Below are 25,107 nucleotides of genomic sequence, written 5' to 3'. Positions count from 1 at the left end.
TTTGCTTGCCTCAAAAATAGATAGCAAAGACTAAAAATAATATAACAATTGTCTCTGTGGTACAGTGGTCACTACTCCTGACTGTCAGGCGGAAGTTCCGGGTTCAATTCCCAGTCAGAGGAAATTTTTTTTATATTGAATTTAAAGTTTAAAAAAAAACTCAGATTCTTTTTTAAATCCAATCTATTAAATCCTTCGGCTCAACAGGCGTCTCCAGAAGAATATCACATTTGGCGTTCAGGTTACAGGTAAGTCTCCACTGCTTTGATAACATGCCGTATACCCGCATGCTGGAAGACAAGTTGAAAAAAGAAAATCTTACTGTGCATTTGATTTGAGTATTCAGGAATTATAAGCCTTAACACAAGAATCTTCAAGAGCGAGGGGTTTGGGGGGTGGCAGTCCCCCAACTTTAACTCCTGACACGATCAGCTAACAGTTAGTCAAGCAATAATAAGTAATAAACTGTTCAAAAATGTGCAGAAATTATTTGAAAATAACTACGTTTTCTAAAGAGTTAAAGAGGCTGAGTCACAAGTTCGAACCTTAAAACGTACAGGGATTTGGAGGGACAGTTGGGGGCTGCCTGTCCCCCAAACCCCCCGCTTTCGCAACCTTTAAATAAAAAAAAAATTTAAACTGAAAGTAAAGAGCCACATTAAAACTTAAAATGAACAGAAATTATTCCGTATATGAAAGGGGCTATGCCCTCCTCAACGCCTCGCTCTTTACGCTAAAGTTTTTATTGTTTAAAAAAATAGAGTTGTGAGAAACTCAAACTTTAGCGTAAAGAGTAAGGCGTTGAAGAGGGCACAACCCTTTTCATATACGGAATAATTTCTGTTCGTTTTAAGTTTTAATGTCGCTCCTTACTTTCAGTTTAAAAAACTTTTTTTTATTTAAAGGTTGCGAAAGCAGGGGGTTTGGGGGGCGGCAGCCCCCCAACTGTACCTCCTGAACCCTGTACGTTTTAAGGTTTGAACTTGTGACTCAGCTCTCTTTTCTCAGGCCGCTCAAGGCAGGCTCAAGCCCAAACCCTTCAACGCAACCAGTGCGACCTCCCTACTCACCGGTGCGTCAGCGACGATCACCAAGGATTGACGAGCTCTGCGACCGGCGGTCCGGTATCAGCACAATGCTAAAGCGCCTCCCATTTTAAGGGCTAGTTGCTTCGGCAGGTGAGTTGTTAGACACTCCTAAGCGGTTTCCGACCTCCATGGCCACCGTCCTGCTGTCTGGAGCAACCAACTCCTTTCCGTGGGATCGGGAATATGCATTGGTTTTGGCGCTTTAACCGGACATTTGGTTCATCCCACAGTGCCGGTTCTACTTACAAAAAGTGGCCCACTGGGCACTAAGATCCGAAATCCTTACCACCAACAACACCACGGTCGGCAAGGCATCTCACCCATTGAAAGTTTGAGAATAGGTTGAGGCCTTTACGACCCCATGGCCTCTACTCAGTCGCTTGACCGGCTGATTCGCAAGTAGATTGTTCGTGATCAACTTAGATACTGTGTTCAAAGGCTTTTGTACACATATACTCGAGTGTTCTTGGAAACGTTCGACAATAGAAAACGACACTACTATCGCGGATCACTTACGACTCAAGAATTGTTCATCTACGGGTGTCACCTGACTTCTACCTGGCCAGGCATAGGTCACCACCTTTCGGGTCCCATCATGTGTGCTCTAGGTGCGTCGCATCCACAGCGGGATCACGACGCCCCTGGAATGCACCCTCTTCAGAGGAGAAGGATCTCCCATCAGCATCTCAAGCAATGCCTTAACTTTCATTCCGTCATCGGTCTTATCATCGATCTACGACTCGCACACAAGTTATACTCCTTGGTCCGTGTTTCAAGACGGGTCGGAAGGAACTCACCTACTCTCCGCTCACCCAGGAGACCCACAAAGAGGCTCCCACTAACAGAAGCCGGGCCGAATCGTTGCCGGGAATCCAGCGTGTTGAAGCCGAAGCAACAAGAGCACAGGGTCCTTTGACACCGTTCCAGCCGCGTGCGGATTACGAATCCACCCGGGAATACACGCCGTGAGCAACGTATATGACCAACATGACCAGAGAACAGCCGAGCTGCCCTCAGCGATCACATCAGCATTCGCTACCCGCAACGATGATCCCGAAGATGGCTCGAACTTCGAAAGTCCATCCGTTTTAAACCCCTGGAGGATTTCACGCAATGTTTAACTTCAGAGTTCTTTTCAACTTTCCCTCGCAGTACTTGTCTTCTATTGGTCTCACATTCGTATTTAGCCTTAGATGGAGTTTACCACCTGATAAGCGCTGCATTTTCAAGCAACACGACTATGGAAAGACCTCGGAATGCCGAGCGTTCATCCGTCCTACGGGCCTGACACCCTCTCTGGGCAATCGGGCCACATTCAAGAGGACTTTAGACTGGACAAAGGACGGTTTTACGAGGCTCCCAAACACTGCATCGGTCAAAATTGCCTCCCGAAGGATTCAATTGACCCTTAGTGCTGGGCTTATCCCTCTTCGCTCGCCGCTACTAGGGGAATCCTGGTTAGTTTCTTTTCCTCCGCTGACTAATATGCCTAAGTCAAGTGGGTCCTCTCGCCTGAGCTGAGGCCGGGGGGTTTTATATAAACTGACAGGGTCATTTGTTTTTCAAACCAATCATCCAAAGTCACGTTGTCAACACTAACCCTGTGGTGCCAGCAAGCCCCTTGGAGTCGACAGTTCAACATCAAATAAACCAATGTCCCAATACCAAAGTCAGAGGAGTCTATTCCAGTGACGTAGGCTGTCATTCAATGTTATTTATTCGGAATGATGTTGGAGTCGTCCTCATTGTGGGCCTTCTAAACTTAACAACCCAAACAGATAAAATTCATCTCGTTAAGACCCCCAGTTGCTATGTAAAACTTCAAACGGTGGGTGACAAGAAAAAGGGTGATCCACGAGAGGCATAGCAGTGGGCCATGTATACTTGATGAGAGCACTTGCACTTTTTGTATGATGGATTTCCTAACCCACAGCCAAAAGAGGCAAATGAGACCAGTATAACAAGATCAATGCTTCTCACCAAATCCTCTCAACATCAACAGTTGACACAAAACTTGACGAGATCGCTTACATTCTCTATAGGTTGTAATCAACAACAAATAGTAGCAACGAGCCTTGCAGTGATGGTAAACAATACCGTATAATAGCAACATACGTCTCTCAGCCAGACGAAGTCCAGGCTCAAAGGCTGGACATGCAATTTGCGTTCAAAATATAGACGTTCCATGTGTCCTGCAGTTCGCATGGAATCACGCGTCTAGCTGTGTTCGTCTTCGTAATGTGAGCCAAGTGATTCATCCTCCAGGGTCATTCTAATGAATGTTTCAAATTCTCCCTCAAACAAGGCCAATGAAATTGCACCCTTGCACACCTCAAGCCAAGCTATATTGGGGCAAGCTCACCTTCACTCCCTTTAGTCTCGCGGAGTGGAATCCATGATCCTGGAATCATAGAGCCACTCTAGTCCCCAAATGACTCTTTTTCACTACGAATTCACGCGTAGAAAATATACATCGAGAGTTCAAGAGCATGTCAGCTTATTGCTTGCAAAATCGATGCTACATTAGTGCAATCGCAGTGCAAGACTTTGGCTCATCTGAGGACTCTTGCGCCTCTCTTTTGACCAAACAAATCTCTTCGTCTCACACCACTTGGCAACTCAGGAAGGGTAAAGAGTGCTTCCCGGGCCCCACCAAAATGTTGCTGGGGCAGCAACTACCACAGTGTTAGTAATCTGATGTCCACTATTTCAGATGGCATGAATTTGGCCCACATACACAGCTCAAGATTTATCACAAGCTTTGCATGCTCATTTCCTCAGAGAGCCCCCACCACAGAGCAAGATACCAATCTCTTGTTGCTGCCAAAAGCAAACCCTCCATCCGGCTAAATGGATTATTTGAAAAAAACTACGTTTTCTAAAGAGTTAAAGAGGCTGAGTCACAAGTTCGAACCTTAAAACGTACAGGGTTCAGGAGGTACAGTTGGGGGGCTGCCACCCCCCAAACCCCCTGCTGTCGCAACCTTTAAATAAAAAAAAGTTTTTTAAACTGAAAGTAAGGAGCGACATTAAAACTTAAAACGAACAGAAATTATTCCGTATATGAAAAGGGTTGTGCCCTCTTTAACGCCTTACTCTTTACGCTAAAGTTTGAGTTTCTCACAACTCTTTTTTTTAAACAATAAAAACTTTAGCGTAAAGAGCGAGGCGTTGAGGAGGGCATAGCCCCTTTCATATACGGAATAATTTCTGTTCATTTTAAGTTTTAATGTGGCTCTTTACTTTCAGTTTAATTTTTTTTTTTATTTAAAGGTTGCGAAAGCGGGGGGTTTGGGGGACAGGCAGCCCCCAACTGTCCCTCCTAATCCCTGTACGTTTTAAGGTTCGAACTTGTGACTCAGCCTCTTTAACTCTTTAGAAAACGTAGTTATTTTCAAATAATTTCTGCACATTTTTGAACAGTTTATTACTTATTATTGCTTGACTAACTGTTAGCTAATCGTGTCAGGAGTTAAAGTTGGGGGACTGCCACCCCCCAAACCCCTCGCTCTTGAAGATTCTTATAATTCCTGAATACTCAAATCAAATGCACAGTAAGATTTTCTTTTTTCAACTTGTCTTCCAGCATGCGGGTATACGGCATGTTATCAAAGCAGTGGAGACTTACCTGTAACCTGAACGCCGACTGTGATATTCTTCTGGAGACGCCTGTTGAGCCGAAGGATTTAATAGATTGGATTTAAAAAAGAATCTGAGTTTTTTTTTAAACTTTAAATTCAATATAAAAAAAATTCTTCTGACTGGGAATCGAACCCAGAACTTCCGCCTGCAGTCAGGAGTAGCGACCACTGTACCACAGAGACAATTGTTATATTATTTTTAGTCTTTGCTATCTATTTTTGAGGCAAGCAAGTCCCCACAAAACTTGATATTTGGTTTTTTGAAAACAGGGAAGGAGTAATTGGATTGAGCTGATCTTTCGAGGATATGCTCCCAGGCCCAGGAAAGCTTATCCTTTAAATTTCAGCCCGATCGGGCAATGTTAAAGGGGGACTGTGGTGGGAAAATTTAACATGGGCTCTTATAGGAAAACGAGGTTTTTCGTAAATGTAAATTCGGGGGATAATTTGTTTGGTCTGAAAATATCAAAAGACCCTAACAGGTCGAAATCCGCTTCGAATGAGTCCTCATTCACCCGAATCTGTTGCCAACTGTGGCCTGTAGGCGTGGCTAATAAAAAAAGAGAAATGAACATTAAGTGGTTTTCGGAAAACAGGGAAGGAGCAATCGGATTGAGCTGAAATTTCGAGGATAAGCTCCCGGGCACTAGGAAAGCTTAACCTCTAAATTTCAGTCCGATCGGAAAACGTTAAAGGGGGGCTGTGGTGGGAGGGACGAAACTTCCGGCCCAGTTTACCCCATGAAGATAAAGTCGGAGGAGGATGAAATTTTACACGTTTCTTAGTTTGAGCTTGGGTTACAAAATGCGATCACCGCCGTCTCTCTGCGACCTCTAGGACCAGAAATCGCTTAACATTGTGGTGGGTCGCCTCTTTAAAGAGGCACAATTGTGCCTCCTTGATACAAACACCAAGACCTCAAGACAATAGCCAGTCATCATCTCGTAGCCTCCCACACGAACATGCTGCTGGGGCAACAACAATCACCTCAGTGTTGGTTCATCTCATCATGACGTCATAGTGATTCCATTGAGACTTGCTACCTTAACAGGCTTTGCATGCTCTACTCCTCTGAGAGCCCCAACTACAGAGCCAGCTCAGGTAGTCCTCACAGTCAATATTCTCACCATTTCTCCATTGATAAAAACAAAACTTTGAGGCCACCATTCCGACAACAAACTGCCTCAAAGCCCCCATTCCTCAAGACTCCGTTGAGCACTCCTTTTGTTCAACGAATGGCCCCCATGACTGATGCTTCACAAGGGTACTCCTCCCCTGCGGAAAACCAACTTGTGCACCTCAAACACCAAACACGGGAACGTGTATCAATAACAATGATTAGACAAACTAATGACCACAGGGGCCAAGAGTCTCCTTCTCGCTTTTCATACGCTAATGATCCTTCCGCAGGTTCACCTACGGAAACCTTGTCACGACTTTTACTTCCTCTAAGGGATCAAGTTTGAACAACTTTCAACCACACCACGAGTGGCCCGGAGGCTGCCCTGGCGACTCGTCCGAAGTTCTCACTAAATCATTCAATCGGTAGTAGTCACGGGCGGTGTGTACAAAGGGCGGGGACGTAATCGACGCAAGCTAATGACTTGCGCCTACTGGGGATTCCTGGTTCATGGGGATGCTTGCAGTCCCCAATCCCAACCTCGGAAGAGGTTCAGCGGTTACCTGGTCCTCTCGGACAGGGAAGACGCGCTGATTCTTCCAGTGTAGCGCGCACGCGGCCCAGGACATCTAAGGGCATCACAGACCTGCTATTGCTCACTCTCATATGGCTAGACGCCACTTGTCCCTCAAAGAAGTGCGATCCACCCCTAGGATCCATCGTCTATTTAGCAGGCTAGAGCCTCGTTCGCTATCGGAATTAACCAGACAAATCGATCCACCAACTAAGAACAGCCATGCACCACCACCCACTGAATCAAGAAAGAGCTCTCAATCTGTCAATCCTTCCAGTGTCCGGGCCTGGTAAGGTTTCCCGTGTTGAGTGAAATTAATCCGTAGGCTCCACTCCTGGTGGTGCCCTTCTGTCAATTCCTTTAAGTTTCAGCTTTGCAACCATACTTCTCCCGGAATCCAGACAATTTGGTTTCCCGGAAGCTGCCCGCGGAGTCATTCAAGTAATGTCCGCGGATCGCTGGTTGGCATCGCTTATAGTTAGAACTATGGCGTTATCTGATCGCCTTCGATACTCTCACTGTAGTTATTTAAGAATTTTATATTACTGTGATATTGCGGTAGTTTTTTGTATAAGTTAATAGTAACACGTCTTTATAATCTCTCAACGTATTTATTATGACACTTTCTGTATATGGGAACACTTACCAAACGACAAGACCACACCAATACACCTAAAGCGTCAATCTTAACTACGAAACTTATCTGATATTAAGTATTGGTGCACCTGCTTTGAGCACTCTAATTTGTTCAAAGTAAACGTATCGGCCCCCCAGGACACACGGTTAAGAGCACCCCAAACGATCCAATGAATTGTCCTATTGAGGCAGTGACCACTGTGAGGCGGCACCACCTGACCGAGACCCACATCCAACTACGAGCTTTTTAACCGCAGCAACTTTAATATACACTATTGGAGCTGGAGTTACCGCGGCTTCTGGCACCAGACTTGCCCTCCAATGGATCCTCGTTAAAGGATTTAAAGTGTGCTCATTCACATCACAGGGTCTCGGATGAGTCCTGCATCGTTATTTTTCGTCACTACCTCCCCGTGCTGGGACTGGGTAATTTGCGCGCCTGCTGCCTTCCTTGGATGAAGTAGCCGTTTCTCAGTCTCCCTCTCTGGAATCGAGCCCCGATTCCCCGTTACCCGTTGAAACCATGGTAGGCGCATAGCCTACCATCGAAAGTTGATAAGGCAGACATTTGAAAGACACGTCGCCGGTGCGAGACCGTGCGTTCGGCTATAGTTATTCAGAGTCACCAAGAGACGAGCCGAAGCCCGATTGGTCTTGATCTAATAAAATCATCCCTCCCGTGAAGTTGGGGCTATTGTGCATGTATTAGCTCTAGAATTACAACAGTTCTCCTAAGATGAGATAGTAAGATCTAAGTACCAATCCCTGATTTATAGATACCTTATCTGTGTCGCAAACTGGTGGATTGTAATAAGACATGAATGGCTTCCTCTATGAGAGAAGTATATGCTCCTGTAAGTATCATCAAGGTCCCACAGTCACGTTACCATCAGGCCCATTAGAAACACAGTGAACCATTGAGATTTCTCTCCAGGAGTACGGCCACCTTGCCAACCTCCTTTCAAGACCCCTTAATCCCATAGTCAAAGGCCCTAATGATACCAAAATCATTACCGAATCAAGGATTCCACAATATCCTAAATTCGTCTAGCTCAACAGATGCTAGGACCACAGTGATTCCCTGTGGCTCAAAACCAAAAGTCCGGTCTAATAAAGTGAATCCGAGAAACAGAGGAAAAGCAATGAGAAAGAGATTGGTGAAAACGGTCTGATAATACAGGGATCGGCCGCAACAAGATGCGCAACAAAAGGGAATTAGGTGCCTTTTCCATTCAGAATTCCATTCCGTGCAACCACTACCTGAAAGCCACTAGAAGGTTGGGATGCAATTTCTATACTTGGAAATACCACTGGAAAGAATTGAATGGTACCTTTGGTAAATACATATAAGATTCCAGATCAGAACTAGGGACAAGAGGAACACTAATAAATACCTTTTACACTCTCTAATTGTAATACTTGTTTCACTCAAAAAATGTATTCTTCAACTCTCACAGTCCCACATATAGGCCTAGGACATATGTTTATACAGGACAACAAAAACACTCAAACCACATAATTATTTCTTTACAATATACAACATGTTTTTATTAATCGTATTATCAAGTTCATTTTCATTGTTATCTATATTCATAAATCTGTTTAAATAATGATTGATATGCATTATATCTGAATATATTCTACAATCAGATATAGATCAAATGGCTTTGACAGGTCAATGAACTTAGGTAAAAGATGTATACAATTCAATAGTTGATACAGGGATGGGTGAACACACTACTTGATTTGGTATTAGCCTATAATTGGGGCTATTGAGAAGGAAATGTTTTAAGACAGCAATTGTTCCTTTACAATATGAAACAAAAAAGTAGTTAATATTTTGAAGGTGCTTCCACTATACTTTATCCCACCCCTCTAATGTGCAAATGTATTGCCAAAATTGTATATTTCCCATCTGTTTTTGTGTTTCTTGACTTCATCAATATTTATTTAATTTAAAGAAAACAAGGGTTTAAACAAGAGTGATGCATGGGAAATATATTAGTAGGGCTATATACTTGCAGAATAGTGGAAGGGGTAAATTACACTGGAAGTGCCTTAAAAATAGGTTAACTACAATTTTTCTCCATACTTTTAAGTGAGAATTGTTTTCTTCATGTTTCTTATTCAGTAGCTCTGATGTAAGACTAATAGACCTTGATTTCTCTTTTGGTAAATTTCTTGTTTAGTGATTTTTTACTGTCTTGGAAAATATTTGAGTCAGGTGAATGAATCTTTCAAGAATGCATCGAGATAATAATTAATAATCTCGTAGAAAAAAATTTTTAAATACTTACCTCCACCTTCTTCTCCCTTTAGAAGGCACCGATATTTGATGACCTTAAACAATCCTTGTGAAACCTTGCAAATTAATAATTATAGATAACACATTTTGATTGTAATTTTACTTTACTCCCTCGCCCAAACCCCCAATATACAAAAATATAGGTTAGCGTAGCCCAAATTCTATATTTCCAATATATTTTCTGTTTCTTGATTTTGTCATTATTGATTCAATTTTTTGGCAGATTGTTAAGACAAGAGTGAGTGTAAAAATGATCATGAAATATGTAAGGTAAAATTCTAGACAAGCTACTTTTTGATATCTTGGAAGAGTTAGGTTAGGAAAACAAAACTTTCAGTGATGAATCCAGGGCCAGAAACATGCTCTGGGAAGGTATTGCCATTCTACTACCTTCTGATTTCTAAGTCTTGGAATTTTGACAAAACCACATTATATCTTAATTTTAAGTTTATTTTTCTCTGGTTTTAGTTGAAAATGCAATTCCAGTTATTAGAGTAGAATTTTAAGCCATATCAAATGTTTTTTCCTAAATTTAGGAAATATATTTCCCGATCTCTGAAACTTCCAAAATTTTGATTGATAAAATTTGTAAATATTAAAAAACTTTTTTTTGTTTTTTTAAAGCAGAATATATATTCTGCATGGTTTCAAATTTATAAAACAAAAGTTGTTAAGGTCATCAAAGGTCAGTGCCCTCTATTGAGGATAGGTGTAGAGATGGGTTGGCTACTTCAAAATATCTTTCAAGGACATACGATAGTCTGTAAACCCATCCCAGGAAGCTTCATTTTTGTAATCTAACCCCTTCCCAAGATAGCAACAAATAGATTGTCTAGAATTTTACCATATATAATTCAGACTATATATTTGCATGGGTGCCCATAAGAGGGAACAAGGGGGGGCATCTTCACCTTAGTACTCCTAGCATCATTAGTTACAGTAACTATGGTTGTAGTACTAAAAGTACACACATAGTGCCTTCTGGCTAGTTCAAAATCCCCCACGATGTACTCTTAAAGATCTAACTTATTAATATAAGTTGTTCTTGAGATATTGCTTTGTCACCTTCTTGAAAGTCCACATGCTCATATTTTGTTTTGATTTAGTTCAATGTCTGCCTAAATGTTTCTTGTATTTGATTACTGTGGTTGTTGTTATATTCTCTTTGGACTATTGCTCTGAGGGTTGGGGGGGGGGGGGGGTGGCATTCTGAAAGTCATAATTTCTGGACCTTTTAACTATGTTGGACAAAATGGCTATCTCAAAATTTTGATTGGATGTGTTTGGAGAAGTTATTGACGTGGGGGCGGGGGAGCTTGTTGCCCTCCATGAGCTCTTTTTGAAGTTCCTATGATATTTTTTTCTATAAGAAGTACCCTGGTCTAAAAAACAAAACAAAATATTGTGCCCACATTGCTCTTTACTTAAACAGCACTATTGTGCTGCCTATGACATTTTGTCTTGAGATTTTAATTATACAGCACTGGAAGTGCCAATTAGACCATGTAAGCCCATTCTATAATTCAGCCGATGGGCACTCATGTATATTTACACATTAGGGGGGTGGAGATAAAGTATAATGAACTTGCAGTTAAAAAGTGTTAATTACAAGTCTAGAGAAGGCCATGTAATGAAGGAAACATGTTAAGAAAATTCATAATATGCAGAATAACTGTTGATAATACATAGTGCATGTATCTCAGCTATACTTTATCCCTAACTTCTTTATCTACTTTATCCCTAACTTGGAAATATATTTCCAATGCCTCCCATCAGTAACTTGTTTTTCTGTTTTGTTTTGTCACAGTTGATTAAATTTACTGGTACAATGGATGAATTTCAGCCATTTATTTGCAAATTAAGGGGGATGACCGGGGGATAATGTATAGCCGGGCTACAAGCAAGATATCAGCAACAATTATTTCTGAATATTAACTATCAAGTATGAATTGTTTTTTTAACATGATTCCTTCTCTAGGTATATACCATTACAAGTAGGGAAATATGCATATTACAAAGTATAAATTATTTTCTTGACATGATTTTTTCGCAACAGTCCCAATTCTAGACTAAGCCTACGCCACAAAAAGTTTCGGCCAGATCTGTCAAATATACAGAAAAAGGATAGATCTGCATACAATTCAAGTCTTGCCTTAATCTGAGCAGAAAAAATTCCTTGTAACTTGTAAGACTCTTAACGCGGAGCCATCTCAACCATGCAGAAATAAATTCCTAATGGAGAAGCGTTTCAGAATAGAAAGCTTTCTACGCGCTAAAGGAGGGTTCTTGTCTTTTTGGGGCATAACCACGGCTGAGCCACTGCGATTTTGGAATTTTTGTCTGGTTCAAGACTTTCAGTCAAAATAAGCCCAAAATAAGCCCGTTTTTTAACAAAAAAAGCACATTTTCCCGTCCCACGGCCCTCACGCCCACTCCAAAATTCAGCCCACACCTGACGGCTAAAACAAGCCCACGGGGCGGAAAACAAGCCCATCTGACAACACAGCTCAGCAGTATCTCAAGAACGACTGAGGGTGTCATGTTCAAACTTTCGGGGCTACTTCTGCTCTTAAAAATTAACCAAATCAAAATAGCGTAAGTGTATCCATGTTATCAAAGAAAGTAAACAGATTTTTTTGCGAATGGTATCAAGTTTTCCATTTTAGGTCAACTAGAGGAGGTATGAAACTAAATTCAACACTAATAATTGTGTTCAGATTTTTAAAAGGATAACGAGTTTTATATTATAATCATACAATAAATTTGATTTTACTATATTTATTTTCTCATACTAGATATATATAGAAAAAGGATATCAGCAGAGACTTCTGTACATGAATAATTCAGTTTTATAAGATCACTCCATAGAGTATTATCAGTCCATAACCACGTTTTCTATCAATAATAAAAAAAAATAAATGATTCTTCTAAATATTTTTATTCATTTATCAAATCTGTGTACATAACGCTTTTTAAATATAAAACATCATTATCATCCTCAACCTCCTCCATAATTTCCTCCTCAATTTGAGGATGAGGTAATCTATTTATTTGATTTTTATCATATACAATCAATACATCATTATCATCGTCAACCTCCTCCTCCACAATGATAATTTCCTCCTCAATTTGAGATGAGGTAATCTATTTATTTGATTGACGTCATCTACAATCAATACCTCGTTATCATCATCAACCTTTTTTTTTCTAATATATTTATCTGTAAAACTATAGCATGATTCTAAAAGACACAATTACCTAAATATATAAAAAAGGTGTTTTATTGAAATATCGGATATAAATCTATATATTCTATCGTTTTTATTACTTGGACATCATCATCATCATCAACTGATGATAATCTCTCTATGCTGACATCTACTTTCCGTCTTTTAGCTGGTGGGGGGAGAAACTCTTTGCTATCACCATCGATATGTATATCTTCAACCATTCGTCTTTTAGTGGGTGGGGGATAAAACTCCATTCTATATTCATCCAATGCCATGTCAACTGGAGTTTTCAACTTTTTCTCCCCCCGTTCTACCGAATTTCCTACACTTGATAATTTTTCATCCTCCTCCTCTTCAGTTAATGACATTTCTCTCCATTGGCTACAATCAAAGATTGATTATGCCTCCTGAAACTTAAAAATAATATATGAGGATCATGTTAGTAAAGTTTAATCATTTTTATACAATACTGAATAAAACCAATTTCCATTGTTTGTCGACTTTAAATTATTGAGAAGGCTATTGTTTCTTTGAAATATATATTTTACATTTTTAATTTTCATGCTTCTGATAAGTATCTTGTCCTTTTGGTGTAAATTGCAGCTGAAGGCTTATCGCAAAATCACTGTTTCAAGTTTTTTCATATACTAAAATTGAAGGAAGCTAGAAAATGTAAAAAATTCTTTTTACCCGAATATTGTTCAGAGCCCAACCTAACTACGACGCGAAAACAATAATATAACTTATAGTTGGACAAATTTTTTTTTTAAATATCTCTTTCCTGACATTATTTGGAACTTGCAAATTATTATAAGTAGTAACTAATTACTTAATTTTTATTGAACTTATAATTAATTGAACCAACAATCCAAATTTTTTTATACCACAACAATAAATTGCAAACGAAAAAAGAATATAAAAAAATTGCAACATTTTAAGAAGTATAGAGTTCGTCTCATGAAGTTGAATGGAGCAATGGAGTATGACAAATAGCTTAAGAATCAATATTTGACCTTGTCAAATAAAGGCCTATCCAACATTTTCGGTTATTCATCCCCCCACTCAACAAGCTCTTCAGTTAAAAGCTACCTAGAATCTGTACTTAGACCTTGAAATTAGAAGAAACTAAATTTTCTGTAAAGTTATGTCTAACGATAGACTTATTAGAATGACGAAAACTTTTTTTCCACAACCCACAAGAGGTCATTTTTCAACTAAAAGTAGAGAGCTACTAGACTAAATCAAACATGTGCTGAAATAATAGCGAATAATTATTCAAACTTAAATTTTCTGTAAAGTTATGTCTAGCGATAAACTTATTAGAGTGACAAAAACTTTTTTTCCATAAGAGAACATTTTTCAACTAAAAGTAAAGAGCTACTAGACTAAATCAAACATATGCTGAAATAATAACGAATAATTGTTCAAACTTAAATTTTCTGTAAAGTTATGTATAGCGATAAACTTGATAGAGTGACAAAAACTTTTTTTTCACAAGAGGACATTTTCAACTAAAAGTAGAGCGAGGGTTGAGGCGGGGGCAGTCCCATTCATATACAGAATAATTTTTGTTCGTCTTAAGTTTTAGTGTTGCTTCTTAGTTCCAACTGAAAACTTATTTTTTAATTTGATGTTTTACCTTTTTTTCAAATCGTATCATATATATCCGTTTGAATAGACACTTTCTTATCAGTTTAATTTGATTTGAGTACCGGATCATTTCGAGCAGCAAACATTTTTCAAAAATACTGGCATTAGTCATAATGCTTATGCTGAAAATGTATTATTAGTTAGCCATACTAGGTCAGGAATCTTACCTTGTAAAGGACCTAATTTCTCGAACTAATTGATACTCAATGAAGAAAAAGATGAAAATTAGAGATTCTATTGAAGTTACGGGCCTATTAATTGGAATTTAACACCTAAACGCACTTGCAAAAATAACTGCACTGGTGTTTTGGATTTGCCAAGATTTAAATTTTAAGACTGATAACATTTTAAATCGAATGAATCGCTTAATAATTAAATTATCTGAAGACTCATTGCAAAATGATTTTAATAGTATAACTTTTCATTTATTATTACAGCTTCTCTAATCAAAAGTAAATCTAGATCAGAATTTGGTAACAAAAAATGTTTAAAATTCTTCTTACTTCCAACTGAAAACTTATTTTTTAATTTGATGTTTTACCTTTTTTCAAATCGTGTCATAAATATCCGTTTGAATAGATTCTCTCTTATCAGTTTAATTCGATTTGAGTACTGGATCGATTCGAGCAGCAAACATTTTTCAAAAATGCTGGCATTAGTCATAATGCTTATGCTGAAAATGTACTATTAGTTAGCCATACTAGGTCAGGTACCATACCTGGTAACGGACCTAATTTCTTGAAGTAATTGATACTTAGTGAAGAAAAGGTGAAAATCAGATTTTTTATTGAAGTTACGAGCCTATTAATTGGAATTTAACACCTAAACGCACTTGCAAAAATCACTGCACTGGTGTTTTGGATTTGCCAAGATTTAAATGTTAAGACTGATAACATTTTTAATCAAATGAATCGCTTAATAATTAAATTATCTGAAGACTCATTGCAAATTGATTTTAATAGTATAACTTTTCATATATTATTACAGCTTCTCTAATCAAAAGTAAATCTAGACCAGAATTTGGTAACAAAAAATGTTTAAAATTCTTCTTAATATTTATTTGTAAAAACTCCTGAAACACAATGGTCGTCTATTTAGAACAATGAGAAACTTTTTTTAAAGAAGTAAAAATAGCGTAAAGAGCGTCATAAACGAAATAATTTTTGTTTGTTTTAAGTTTAATAATGCTCCTTACTTTCAGTTTACAAAACTTATTTCTTTTTATGTAATTACAATAAATAACCGAGTCAAACTCAAAACGAGAAGAAACTAAGATTAGTAAATCAGACCCCCCCCCATACCTTTGGAAAACCAAAGCACAAGATCAGATCAGTCTATTGGGGGAAAATGTATTATAAATAATTTAACGTTTTTCAAATAGTTCGTGGTAACGAGCTGTAAGCAAAGAGGGACACGGCTCAATAGTAACCGAAACTCTAAAAACGGAAAATTTGTATTAATAGATATACCATAAGATTTGGCTTATTATCTTGATTGCAAATCTATAAGATTCATTAATTTAGTGTTACTCATCAAAAGCTACGAACCTGCGGAAATTTGCCTGATTAAAAAAAAAGAGGGGAAATACCCCTTAAATGTCAATGAATCTTAATGAAAATCCCACCATCAAATTCATCGTATCCTAGAACCCCATTGTAGAAGTTTCAGGTTCAGCACAGTTGAAAAGTCCAGTAAATATGCCTTTGGGGATAACATGACCCCCCATAGCCTCTGGGAAAGGTTTGTAAGTCATGAAGTTTGCCTATTGTTTGCGTATAGCATTTCTTATTGAGAAGAATACAGACACTTTTCGAAAGGGGGGGGGAAGGGGTGAATTTTCTGATTTAGGAATTTTCCACGGGGAAAATTTTCCGTGGGGATTGAAGTTTCCGGAGGTGAACTTTCTAGGGGAAATTTTACAGTCAGGGAATTTGCCAGAATTCCTAAATGAAATTATTTTTTTTTTACTTTCTCTTTACCGAGTCGATTTTGCATGTGGAGATGTTAAGGGGAATCGTCAGTGGAAAATGTTTGCCAAGTTGGAATTGACTAGAGTGTCTTTCTGTGGGGGTATTTTCCACGGGAGAAATTCTCCACGGGGGATTTTCCACGGGCTAAAATTTTCCACGGAGGGGGGAATTTCTGGCTTGATTTAAAAAAAAATAAGGAATTAAAGTGTTCCTCAAATGAAAGTACACTAAGAAAAATTTTTCACCCGGAATCGAGTAGAATGGCCATAATAACTCCGAACAGCACACCAAATATGGGCATAGAGTCATTAGGGAGAACACGTGGTTAATGGGGTCAATGACCTAAATTTCCAAGGTCGATGTTGTTGTTGCTATTGTAAGTGCACGCTCTCAGCGAATGTTATGAGTTTCCCGGAATTTGGAACACCTGTGCTGTCGACCTCAATTCACCCATCGTGAATCAATAATTCCCCTTAGAAACAACAAATTAATTCCCCTTTCTTGACAGATCAATCAACCAATGACATCATCTGTCAGACTTTAAAAATTTTGCGTAGAAACGATTCTCCAGGAATAGATCCAAGTCATTAATGTCTTTGCCTCGGAAACAACTCTTTTGGTCGAACTCCAAAGGAAATTAATAGCTAAAGGCCATGGAAACAATTCTCCAAGAAACATCTTAGCGATGAATTGTTTTAGCGCGGGAATCAGGTTTCTTATTAATTTGAAATGCATTAGCGCAGAGATGCCAAAAAAAAAGGAACACGCTGAATTACGTTTAGGGATTATTTGGGCGAAACTGTTTTAGACAGGTTATGGAACTATTTCGGCGAAACAGTTAGAGACATTTTAAAAGAAGATTTTTGAAGAGATTTTAGAAGAGAATTTAATGGTGAAACTATGTGGTCGTTATAATACACAAGTTTCATTTGAACAGTGTTGTGAGGTCCTCTAACCCAACTTTAAAGGGTTCCAATCCTCCTACCCCAACCCCGAAGGAAGCCTCCGGTCCTCAAAGGCCCCCCAAGCTCCCAAAGGGCCACCGGGCTCCCAAAGAACCAATCGGCCCTGAAGTGCCCCCCAGACCCCCAAAGGCCCACCCCACACCCCCAAACGCCCTCCCCGGGCCCCCAAGGGCCCTCCCCCAGTCCCCACAGGTCCACAGGGCTCCCAAAGGACCACCCAGCCCTCAAGGGCCCCCTCAGACCCTCAAAGGCCCTCCCCGGGCACCGTCTTTTGTTGATATGTGTTGTCTGAAACCTATGATTTGGGGTGTATGAGTTGCTATTTTTGACTTTTCTGACTTGGATTTCATAGTCTTTCATAGGTGTGTGTTGTCTGAAACCTATGATTTGGGATGGGTGGTTTGCTATTTTTGACTTTTCTGAGCTGGATTTCTTACCCTTTCATAGGTGTGAGTTGTCAGAAAATTATTATTTGGGATGTGTAGTTTGCTAGTTTGACTTTTCTGAGCAAGATTTCTTAGGCCTTCATAGGTGTGGGTTAACTGAAACCTATGATTTGGGATGTATGGGTTGCAATTTTTTTACTTTTCTGACCTGGATTTCTTAACCTTTCCTTGGTGTGTGTTGTCAGAAACTTATGATTTGGGATGAATGGTTTGCTATTTTTGACTTTTCTGAGCTAGATTTCTTAGTCTTTCGTTGATGTGTGTTGTCTGAAACCTATGATTTGGGATATGCAAATTACTATTTCGGGCTTTTATGAGCTAGATTTCTTAGTCTTTCGTTGGTGTATGTTGTCTGGAACCTATGATTTGGGAAGGGTGGATTGCTATTTTTGACTTTTCTGAGCTGAATTTCATAGCCGCTCATAGGTGTGTGTTGTCTGAAACTTATGATTTGGGGTGCTTAATTTGCTATTTCCGGCTTTTATTAGCTAGGTTTCTTAACCTTTCATAGGTGTGAGTGTTGTCAGAAAATTATGATTTGGGATGTGTAGTTTGCTATTTGGACTTTTCAGAGCTAGGATTCTTAGTCTCTCAGAGATGTTTGTTGTCTGAAACCTATGATTTGAGATGGGTAGATTGCTATTTTTGACTTTTCTGAGCTGGATTTCTTGGCCTTTCATAGGTGTGTATTGTCTGAAATCTATGATTTGGGATGGTTAATTTGCTATTTTTGACTTTTCTGAGCTGGATTTCTTAGCCTTTCATAGGTGTGTGCTGTCAGAAAATTATGATTTGGGATTTATAGTTTGCTTTTTGTAATTTTCAGAGCTAGGATTCTTAGTCCCATCATAGGTGTTTGTTGTCTGAAACCTATAGTTTGGGATGAGTAGTTTGCTATTTCAGGCTTTTCTGAGCTTAGGTTTCTTAGTATTTCATAAGTGTGTGTTGTCTGAAACTTATGATTTGAGGTGTATGGGTTGCTATTTTTGACTTTTCTGAGTTGGATTTCTTAGTCTTTCATAGGTGTGTGCTGTCAGAAAATTATAATTTGGGATTTATAGTTTTCTTTTTGGGCTTCTCAGAGCTAGGGCTCCTACTCCCTCATAGGTGTGTGGTGTCTGAAACCTATGATTTGGGATGTGTGGTTTGCTATTTTTTGACTTTTCTGAGCTGGATTTCTTAGCCTTTCATAGGTGTGTGATGTTTGAAACCTATGATTTGGGATGGTTAATTTGCTATTTTTGACTTTTCTGAGCTAGTTTTCATAGCCTTTCATAGGTGTGTACTGGCAGAAAATTATGATTTGGGATTTTTAGTTTGCTTTTTGGACTTTTCAGAGCTAGGATTCTTAGTCCCTCATAGGTGTTTGTTGTCTGAAACCAATAGTTTGGTGTGAGTAGTTTGCTATTTCAGGCTTTTCTGAGCTAAGGTTTCTTAGTATTTCATAGGTGTGTGGTGTCTGAAACTTATGTTTTGAGGTGTGTAATTTGCTATTTCCGACTTTTCATAACCAGATTTCTTAGTCTTTCGTAGGTGTGTGGTCTCTGAAACCTATTATTTGGGGTGTGTGGGTTGCTATTTTTGACTTTCCTGAGCTAGATTTCTTAGCCTTTCATAGGTGTGTGCTGTCAGAAAATTTTGATTTGGTAGTTGTAGTTTGCTTTTTGGACTTTTCAGAGATAGCGTTCTTAGTCCCTCATAGGTGTTTGTTGTCTGAAACCTATAGTTTGGGATGAATAGTTGGATATTTCAGGCTTTTTTGAGCTAGGTTTCTTAGTATTTCGTAGGTGAATGTTGTCAGAAACTTATCATTTGGGCTCTGTAAATATATATTTTGGGATTTTATGATCTAGATTTCTAAGCACTTCAGGGGTGTGTGTTGTCAGAAAATTATGTTTTTGGACTCTAGAGTTTGCTATTTGGACTTTTAAGAGATAGGGTTCTTAGTCAATCATAGGTGTGTGTTGTCTGAAACCTATAGTTTGGGATGAATATTTGGCTATTTTAGGCTTCTATGAGCTAGGTTTCTTAGTATTTCGTAGGTGAATGTTGTCTGAAACTTATGATTTGGGATATGTAAATTACTATTTCGGGCTTTTCTCAGCTAGATTTCTTAGCCTTTCATGGGTGTGTGTTGTCAGAAAAGTATGGTTTGGGAATGTCTAGATTACTATTTGTACTTTTCAGTGCTAGGATTCTTAGTCCCTCATAGGTGTTTGTTGTCTGAAACCTATAGTTTGTGATGATTAGTTTGCTATTTCAGGATTTTTTGAGCTTGGTTTCTTAGCCTTTCGTAGGTGTGTGTTGACTGAAACTTATGATTTGGGTTATGTAAATTACTATTTCGGGCTTTTCTAAGCTAGATTTCTTAGTCTTTCGTTGGTGCTTGCTGTCTGAAACCTATGATTTGGGATGTGTTGGTTGCTTTTTTTTTACTTTTCTGAGCTAGGCTTCTTAGCCTTTCATAGGTGTGTGTTGACTGAAACCTATGATTTGGGATGAGTTGGTTGCTATTTTTGACTTTTCTGAGCTAGATTTTTTAGCCTTTCATAGGAGTGTATTGTAAGAAAATTATGATTTGGGATGTGTAGTTTGCTTTTTGGACTTTTCAGAGCTAGGATTCTTAGTCTCTCATATGCGTTTGTTGTCTGAAACTTCTAGTTTGGGATGAATAGTTTGTTATTTCAGGCATTTCTGAGCTAAGATTTCCTAGTATTTTGTAGTTGAATGTTGTCTGAAACTTATGATTTGGGATATGCAAATTACTATTTCGGGCTTTTCTAAGCTAAATTTCTTGGTCTTTAGCTGGAGTGTGTTGTCTGAAACCCATGATTTGGGATGGGTGGATTGCTACTTTTGACTTTTCTGAGCATTATTTCTTAGCCTTTCATAGGAATGTGCTGTCTGAAACCTATGATTTGGGATGGTTAATTTGCTATTTTTAAATTTTCTGAGCTAGGTTTCTTAGCCTTTCATAGGTGTGTGCTGTCAGAAAATTATGATTTGGGATTTGTAGTTTGCTTTTTGAACTTTTCAGAGTTAGGATTCTTAGTCCCTCATAGGTGTTTTCACGGTGTACATTTTTCTTAAAAAACTGGTGTGCTATAAAGTAGTCAAACATGTTTTGGGGGCATGCACGAAATTATGTAACTCAACATCCGTTTTTACTAGTCCTTGAAATTCCGTATAAAACTTTCTATATTCATAGAAAATAATGACAATCATGATATAACTTTTCATATCTTCTAAGAAAAAATTTAGAAGTGAACTTTAAATTTTTTATGTCTTGGGCCTTTTCTTCTTCCGGGAAAATATTTGGAACAGAACTTTAAATTTGACTCTTTGAGAAAAGTCGGAATTGAATTTAAGAAAATTTAGAATTAAAGTGAAACTTTTTATCCTCATGGACATAATCACAATCATAGTATAACTTTTCCTATCTTCTACGGAAAAATTAAGAAAAGAAGTGAGTTTTAAATTTCGTATGTCTTGGTGAACTTAAAACTGAAGTGGAAGCTTTTTATTTTCTATGGTGAAATTAGAATTGAACTGTGTTCCTTGTTAAAATTCAGAAGAGAACTTGAACTTTTCTATCTTCTATGAAAAATTGAGCCTGCTAGAAGTATCATTATGTAATGGGATAGATTCTCAAGAAAATATACATCAAAATTCCCCAATATTACCCAACAAATATCAAGCGTTCAATTTAAAATACCGAAATAAACGTAGTTAATTAAACAAAATTCTTTCCCACAGAAAATGTAATAAGTAAATCCGACCCCCCGTCTCCAAAGTATTCAATAAATATTAGCCTGAACAAATCGTATACGACAGGTGACTAACACCTGTGTTCAAATAATAAGAGCTCGAAAATACCAAACTATCAAGAGAGTAATATTTACAATACAAAAAAAAGTAGTCACTCGAGATGCAAAATATATTTGCTTAAGCTAACTGCATTGTTCTGGAGACTAAATTTAAAACTGGGTAGCTTAGTGCAATTAAGTTGTATTATCCTTTACCAATTTAAAAATAAATAAAATATAAGTATTCTTAAAATTAAGCGACACCCTGCTGGGAAAATGTTACAATATAAAACTTCGATCGTTCGAAAAAATCCCAAAGTGATAGCTTAAAAGTCATAAATTAAGCGACACCTGTTAGCAAAATATTGCAGTGTAGAATTTTTAGTTGCTAGAAAAATTCCAGAGTGACATCTTAAACTCATAAACTGTAATTAAACCCGAGTAGCTCATTGGTGCAAGCCAGTCCAATAGTAATGTAGGACAAATAGTGCAGCCAATAAGGACTGAGAAAATATACTTTTAGCAACGCCTAAACGTAACCTCCGGCATAGTTGCAGAGGATAGATAGTTAGAACTTATCAAATTTGAGCCAGTCTTTTACAGTCTTTTACAGTCTATTTTCAGTCTACTAAGAGTCTATTTTGGAGTTTTATTTGAGTCTATTTGGAGTCTTTTACAGTCTACTAGGATCTCTTTTCCTTTTGCTTTCATTCGAATGCTAATACCGGAAAGATAGCGAAAAGATCTATCAACGGCTAACATGCTACCAGAACCATTAGCTAGAAGTTGTCCCTCTTCATCAACTATTATTTTTAAGTTTGAATTCTCTTTGAGCATTAATTTCTCTGGTAATGTTACCCTTGCATATCCACCGTTTACACGATTGAAATTCTTGGGTACTCCAAAGAAATCTAACTTCTCGCTCTCATGACAACGCATGCATACATTTCCAATAGTGTTTCCACTTGCACTCGTTTCATAGTTCAGGTATTTCTCCATGTCAGCATTCAACACGACGATGATTTTATCATGTGCACATACTTTCGTCAAATAATTCATCTTCACTTTTCTACAGAGATAAATTGTGTGTTTATCTTCCACTGCATAAAAAATACTGATTTAATGCATGCAATAAACTAGGTAGTGTCGATAACCTACCATAGAGTACCAGTGGGAAAGCCCCGTCGTGTCTATGAATAATCACAGATTACGATAGTAGAGCCGTAAGCATATTTCATATCATTTTAAGATTTAAGAAAATTTAGAATTAAAGTGAAACTTTTTATCGTCATGGAAAATAACCACAATCATAGTATAACTTTTCCTATCTTCTACGGAAAAATTTAGAAGTGAACTTTAAATTTTTTATGTCTTGGGACCTTTCTTCTTCCGGGAAAATATTTGGAACAGAACTTTAAATTTTCCATCTCTTTGAGAAAAGTCGGAACTGAATTTAAGAAAATTTAGAATTAAAGTGAAACATTTTATCTTCATGGAAAATAATTACAATCATAGTATAACTTTTCCTATCTTCTATGGAAAAAAATTAGAAATGAACTTTAAATTTTTTATGTCTTGCTGAACTTAAAACTGAAGTGGAAGCTTTTTATTTTCTCTGGAGAAATTAGAATTTAATTATGTTCTTTGGTAAAATTCAGAAGAGAACTTGAACTTTTCTATCTTTTATGAAAAATTTGTAACTTATTATAAATTTTTTCATCTGTTTGAGAAAAATCTGAACTCAAGTGGAAATTTTTTATATTATTTTGAGAAAATAGAATTAATCTTCTGAACGTACGCGCGCGTACGTAGGCTAACCTAACCTAAATTAACCTAACATAACTTAATCTAGCCTAACCTAACCTAACCTAACCTAACCTAACATAACTTAACCGAGTCTTACCTAACCTAACCATGGAGAGTTATTTACTCGCGACACTACCCTCCACTGTGGCCCTGGGGGAGAAGGGATGGCACTGGGCCTCCTTCCCTCATTTTTAAAAATAATTTTGGAATTTTTTAACATGGTATGTTTTAAACTTTTTTACGTATCTTAAAATAACATGAAATATTCTTATGGATTTACCAATCGTACTCTGTGATTGTTCATAAACATCACACGGCTTTCCCTCTGGTACTCTATGGTAGGTCATCGACACTACCTAGTTTATTGTGTGTATTAAATCAGTATTTTTTCCGCAGTGGAAGAATAAACACGCAATTCATATCTGTAGAGAAGTGAAGATGAATTATTCAACGAAATTATGTGCGCATAAAAAAATCATCGTCGTGTTGAATGCTGACAAGGAGAAATACCTGAACTATGAAATGAGTGCAAGTGGTAACACAATTGGAAATGTATGCATGGGTTGTCATGACAGCGAGAAGTTAGATTTCTTTGGAGTAGCCAAGAATTTCAATCGTGTAAACGGTGGATATGCGAGGGTAACATTACCAGAGAAATTAGTGCTCAAAGAGAATGCAAACTTAAAAATAATTGTCGATGATCGAGGACAGCTCCTTGCTACTGTTGCTGGTAACACATTACCTGTTGATACATCCTATCATTATATTTCCGGTATTAGCATTTTAAAGAGAAAAAGAAGAAGACAAGCATACTCCTGCAATAAAGTCATTAATCTTATCTTATCAATATGCCAAAACTGCTATCTATGTAAAAATAATGTGACAATAGACAGTGAAATCGCATGCAGAATAAAAAGGACATTAGCAGACAATATCATCAATGAATATGAAGATGAATTGACGGAAAGTGAAGCGCAAGTGTACTAATAATGTATAATAGTGTATTTAACGTATTTTTATATTAATGTTCTACATGTCGTTATTTCATTAAAATATCTTATGCATTATTTTGTTAAGTGTTCATTATTTTTAGGGTATGCTAGAACATCAAACGTTCAGAAGATTATTTCTATTTTCTCAAAATAATATAAAAAATTTCTACTTGAGTTCAGATTTTTCTCAAACAGATGAAAAAATTTATAATAAGTTACACATTTTTCATATAATATATAAAAGTTCAAGTTCTCTTCTTAATTTTACCAAAGAACATAATTAAATTATAATTTCTTATGATAAAATGAAAAGCTTCCCCATCAGTTTTAAGCTCACCAAGGTATAAAAAATTTAAAGTTCAGTTCTAATTTTTTTTCAATATAAGATGGGAAAAGTTATAGTAATATGGTAATTATTTTTTATGAAGATAAAAAGTTTCATGTTGGTTCTAAATTTTATTAGATTCAGTTCTGACTTTTCTCAAAGAGATGAAAAATTTAAAGTTCTGTTCCAAATATTGTCCCTGAAGAACAAAAGTCCCAAGACATAAAAAATTTAAAGTTCACTTCTAAATTTTTCCGTAGAAGATGAGAAAAGTTATACTATGATTGTGGTTATTTTCCATGATGATAAAAAGTTTCACTTTAATTCTAAATTTTCTTAAATCTTAAAATGATATGAAATATGCTTACGGCTCTAATATCGTACTCTGTGCTTGTTCATAGACATGACATGGCTTTCCCACTGGTACTCTATGGTAGGTTATCGACACTACCTAGTTTATTGCATGCATTAAATCAGTATTTTTTATGCAGTGGAAGATAAACACACAATTTATCTCTGTAGAAAAGTGAAGATGAATTATTTGACGAAAGTA

At 37.5% G+C, this 25,107-nt stretch overlaps 1 protein-coding gene and 3 pseudogenes across 1 annotated transcript in view; all 4 read right to left on the bottom strand.

Moving 5' to 3' along the window:
- The window catches only part of LOC148944346 (uncharacterized), a 574,325-nt gene that overhangs the window by 164,198 nt on the left and 385,020 nt on the right, over positions 1-25,107 (bottom strand). The gene's annotated exons all lie outside the window — the stretch shown is intronic.
- On the bottom strand, positions 966-2,614 carry LOC148944351 (large subunit ribosomal RNA; annotated as a pseudogene).
- LOC148944350 (5.8S ribosomal RNA) lies at positions 3,203-3,357 on the bottom strand (annotated as a pseudogene).
- On the bottom strand, positions 6,123-7,931 carry LOC148944349 (small subunit ribosomal RNA; annotated as a pseudogene).

The sequence above is a fragment of the Artemia sp. Qi Xiang Cuo genome, chromosome 14 (assembly GCF_049724085.1).
Source record: "Artemia sp. Qi Xiang Cuo chromosome 14, ASM4972408v1, whole genome shotgun sequence".
In the NCBI taxonomy this organism is placed as follows: Eukaryota; Metazoa; Arthropoda; class Branchiopoda; order Anostraca; family Artemiidae; genus Artemia; species Artemia sp. Qi Xiang Cuo.
This window is presented reverse-complemented; position numbering and strand designations above follow the sequence as displayed.